Source organism: Propithecus coquereli, unplaced genomic scaffold (assembly GCF_000956105.1).
Source record: "Propithecus coquereli isolate 6110/MARCELLA unplaced genomic scaffold, Pcoq_1.0 Scaffold20, whole genome shotgun sequence".
Taxonomy (NCBI): Eukaryota; Metazoa; Chordata; class Mammalia; order Primates; family Indriidae; genus Propithecus; species Propithecus coquereli.
Window position 1 is genome coordinate 9,174,386 of NW_012144967.1, and position 5,194 is coordinate 9,179,579.

General features: G+C 43.6%; 1 pseudogene; it reads right to left on the reverse strand.

The window, feature by feature from the left end:
• Positions 1–3,495: 3,495 nt before the first annotated feature.
• Positions 3,496–4,043, reverse strand: LOC105809821 (annotated as a pseudogene).
• Between the last annotated feature and the right edge of the window lie 1,151 nt (positions 4,044–5,194).

Consider the following 5,194-nt stretch of genomic DNA (forward strand, 5'->3'; position numbering starts at 1 on the left):
AAGATAAATGAGTGACCAGTAACCACACCTGTTTGGTAGCACTGGAATATTGACTATGCAGTTCCTGCTGGAGGGTCAGTAGAATTCATGGCTGAGGATGACAGTCCTCATTGCATTATTTATGGGCCTCTCACATACCCTCCCTGGAAGCACTTCTTTAGAAGTCGTTTGCACATGATCAGTTTCCTCTCCTTGAATGAGATGTTATTCTAACCTCAGTGGTGGCCTGCTGGGTGGAACATTTATCTCCCAGGACCATGGGAGGTGAAAGGATGAGCAGGCAAGACTTACAGTTCTATCAGGCTGCTCCAAGATCAAGGTCAAGATAAAAAAAAATGTTAGTGTAAGAATCTGCCCTGACAAGTTGTCAGAAAGGCACCTCTGTGGAAGATTAAGTGCAGGTGGACAAAAGGGACAGCAATTTATGTTTTTGAGCACCTACTTTATCAAGCACTATGATAGACCCTTCACATACCTTCTCACAAAACATCATAAGCCAACAATGAGTTCAGGGTCACGTGACCACAAACCCAAACCCTTTGTCTATACTTGCTGTCCCCACCTCCTCAGTCTCTGCTGGACCTCCTTTTCTACCCAAATTCCAAACGTTGGGACACCCCTTGGCCCTCTGTTCTCCTCTAGTTCCATTCTCTCCCCAGGAGATCTTATCCAGGCCCATCTGTTTATTGACCACTCTCAAGTCTATTTTTTCTCCCCAGGCATCTCCCTTGAACTCTAGACTTAAATATTCAATTGTCTACTTGACATTGCTACTTGGATGTTGAATTGATGTCTAAGACTCAACGTGGCCAAAATGGCCAAAATGGGAGTATTTGATTTCCACCTCTGTATCTCATACCCTTCCAATAGAGAATTAGCAAATTGTGTGATCAGCTTTTACGCACTTCTCTCCCGCCTGTCATTTCCCCTTCTCTTTAGTCAGTTCAGGACCAAGCACTACTGATTTATAGAAACCATGGATATGGAAGTAGTTTGGGCATTTGCTACTTGAGTACCTTCATTTTACAGTTGAGGAAACTGAGACCCAGAGAGGGGAAGTGATGGGTCAATTAACACCTTAAAGTTAATTAACCACAGAGTGAGACTAGAAGGAACGTTTCCTGACTTGTGGTTTTCATTTTACTGAGATCTTATTTTCCATTTTTTCCTTTGAGCATTTGCATTTGAGGAAAAGAATGTCTTTGGTTGCTTACTTTATTAGTTGGTTTTCCAGCCTCATTCACTGGCTTCTTTCCAGCCCTAACAAGTTCCAAGCCTTATTTTGTGGAATCCCACAAAGGATGTCAGAGGTGGTAAACACCTGGCTCACGTGCTGCTACTCCCTCAGCAGCGTCGTGGCAGACATCACTAGTCAACTGTGATGCTTTATACTGCCCAGCCTGGATGCGGCCTCAAAAGGCTTCACAGTGTAGTGCTCCACGCAGCTACTATCTGTGGATCACAGTTGGCTTTCAAGATGAGACCTATTTTCCACGATACCACCTCAAACTCGACCCATTCCTGTCCGGTCTCATTTTTTTTTTTCCTCTGAATCTGTGTTTGGAGGCTAGGTGATTTGATGTAGGGTATTACAGAGTGCTAGTGAGATACTACATTTTAACAGCAACATCTGGAAACAATGCTGACCCCAAGACATACCATTTTAGTGGTGAAATGCGTGAGAGCCTGAGGCAGGCAGTCTGTCTCTCCCCAGCCACACCAGGTAGACAAATGGCTTCTGAGTTCAAGTTCAACTCTAAGCAATTTCCCAGTGGTGTGACTTTGGACTAGTTTCTTAATCTCTCCGAGCCTCACTTTCTTCATCTAGTAAATGTGAATAAAAATTTACCTAAACTGTATGTTTCTTCACATAAATAAATCTTAGACCCAAAAGTGATTCATCCTGGGGAAGCCATTAGCTCTCCAAAGCCTTCCTTCTTTTCTTTCTTTCTTCTTTCCTTTCTTTCTTTCTTTCTTGATGGTTCTTGCCAAACACTCCAAATTTTACTCATGGTAAAAAAGTATTTAATAAGTGACACATCAGTACAGAAAAACACCTCACTTGTAGCTCATCCTTTGAAAATGGAATAGCCAAGTGAAAAGTCAGTGCAGATTCTTATTTTTACTTACAAAAAAATCAAAAGTATTCATTGAGAATTGCACTACTATGTTTTTTTCTTTTTCTTTTTTTCCCTTAGCGATGTGACATACACATTTTCTGGTAAGTAACATTCTACCACACGTGGTACTAAACCAAAGCAGACAGATGAATCTGTTTACTGCCTCCTACTCAGGCTGAGCTAGCCCAGTGGAGCACCGTCTTGGTAGGAGGAATTTCAACAGGAAAGGAAATTACAGAGTTACTACCTACTCCAACAGAAAACCTACCAAACTGATTTATCTAGAAAGGATTTTAAGCAAATGTGCACAAACACACTTAACATTCCATAAGAACAGAGTACTTTTTAGTCTATTTCTAGCACACAGCATACACTCATTGGTGCCCAGTAAAATCAAAATGCCAATGTAGAAGGCGTTTTTGCTTTCATAGCACTAACATTTGAAAAGCACACAGCATATAATACTTTGATATTTAAGTGGATAATCATGGAAGTTCCAAGATGATATCCACTAGGTTAGCTTGAGTACTCATCTAAAAAGTATTTTTAAAAAAGTAATGCTTAAGAGACTTCTAGAAACAGTGGGGCTACATCAGGATCAGCAGAAGACACAGCACCAAGTCTGGGTCCTTGAGTGTGGCCTTTGGCTGAATACAAATTTTATAGAACAAATCCTGGGATTTGTTCTATGAAGTTTGGATTTGGTCGAGGGGCCGGGCTTGGGGATCTGGAGGGACCCATGTAACCTTGAGGCTGTAGGTTCCTCACCCCCGAGTGATACAGGACTGTCAATGTAAGACTATGGGTTGATTCTCACGTGTAACTTTTAGGTCAAGGATAGCTCTCTCCATTAATCCCTAAAGCCAAAACAAGCTGTGATTATAGGAGATTCCAAAATCTCAAGATGGGCAGCTGGCTTGAGTAACACCCGAGATAAATACTCCCACGAATAGTGAAAAACCCCATGGAGGCTGAAGGACGGAAACTCTGATTCATGTAAAAAAGAGCTGTGAATACACAAAAAGATTCATGCCAAACCTGCTGGGACAAAGACGGTTAGTGATGGTGGGTATAACACACTGTTGACACACCAACATGCATGCTGGGGAAGAGGTCCCCCAGGTGGAATGCTTGACATGGACTTGCTCCAGAGGAGTCTGACTCAGGAGCACCTGAGAGAGGGGTCTACCAGGGAAGGGAGGTGTACTAGGGTTACTGAATACAAGAAGGTATTTCAGGAGAAACAAGTCCAGTAGGGTCAGGTCGTTTTGTTTTCATTCCATCAGTACGTAATGAATGAAAACTTGCAGAACAGAGTCAGTCGGTCTTTCCAACATGCATTCTTCTGTCCTCATTAGCCGAAGCCTCTTAGAGCCTATCTGGCTGGTGACATCCAGCATGTAGTCCATTCGTTGCCTGGAGGTGGGACCTGGTGCTGCAGATTGTTCTGTGACGCTGGCCTAGAAGATGCTTTGCACAACAAAGTCACCACCAAACTACTACTCAAGTCCAGTCCTAGCCTTCTTTTCCTACTCTGTAGTCCAGAAACATTTCTTCAAATGCCGTAAAATCTGTAAATGTGAGCAGCGTGTTGAGTATACCCCTGACCACTTCATGTTTATGGTGCCGTAGGTGGCTGTGAAAACTGTCATGTTGCATCCAGGAATCCTCCCCAGTGGCTATTCAAGACACTTTTCTACCAAAGAAATACACCCTTAAAATAGTTGTGTAGGTGAGTTTATTCTCTTCTGTGTCTTCAAACTTCCTGTACTACTCGTCCATGAAATTTCTCTGTAATAATTGAAAGTCATTATCCATGATAATGTCCTCTAAATATCCAGCCACGGCATCAACTCCTGCAGCAGAAGAGGAGGAAAAGGACAGTGTGAAGCTCTCTTCCTTTAAAGCATCCGTTGTTGCCATGGCCACATCCACTCACGTGGGAAAGCAGCCCATTGGTTCACCTGGCCCTGGCTTAGGCTCTCTGGCTGGTCCTTACACTGCATGGGCCTCCACACCAGGGCACGCTGCCCTTCAAAGTCCTTTTTAGCTTTCCGGGGTGGCTCGATGCTGTATGTGGCTGAGAGGTTGTGGTGTCATAGGAAGGGCACAGCTTTTGGAGTTGGATTGACCTGCATTCAGTCTTGCACTTGTCACCTGCTAGTTGCATTATGACCTCGGGCAATTGACTCAGCCTCTCTGAGACTCCATGTGACCTCAGCGTCCTTAAAAAGTTTCAACACGTAGTTGCTGGCATGTAATAGATGCATAGCAATTAACTAATCAATCAGTTCAATTCGTTCAACTAATATTTATTGCACATCTATGGTGTGCTGAAGATGGTGTTGGTGATAAGGCAATAAACAAGGCAGATAAAGGTCCTGCCTGTCCTTATGGAATTTAAGTGGCAGCTATGCTTGTATTGAAGATTTAGGGACTGTTCCTCACAGGCTAAATCAGGACTCTGCTTGTCCTCAGGGCTCCAAGCTCTCCCTGTATCCTCTGCCCCTGGGTAGGCACTGCATCTAGGACAAAAAGAACATGATGTCTGCCACTCCTCTGCACCATGCTCTTGGAGAAGGATGGAGGAGTTTGCCCAGTTATCCTAGCACTGGAGCTGGGCTGCAGAGGGGCTTCCCTGGTCTGGCAAGAGGCCCATGTACAGGAGGCCACATTATATCTGGGCCCAGTGTTGGCTGTGTCCTGTCTCCCTCTGAGGCACACGGCACTGGGAGTTTTGCCAACTAGAAAAACATCCAGCAAAGAGCAGATCTTTCCAGGAACGTCTGTAATTTCTTGGTAGGGAGTTTAATTCTGTGGCCACAGTACAAGGTTCTGTGGAACAAATATCATGTCAATGCTATTTAATAATATGGTAACCACTGACCATTTAATTACACGGTAATTGCCACATACTGGCTGGGTAATTGCATAGTAAGTACCATCTAATTTCAGGGTAAAGGGTAAATACATGATTATTTCAGGCTCCTTAGGCACAGTATAGGTCACCCAGGAATTAGGCTTGGATTGACTAAGTATAAATTACCTAGAAATCTGTTTTCGGGTGATTACTC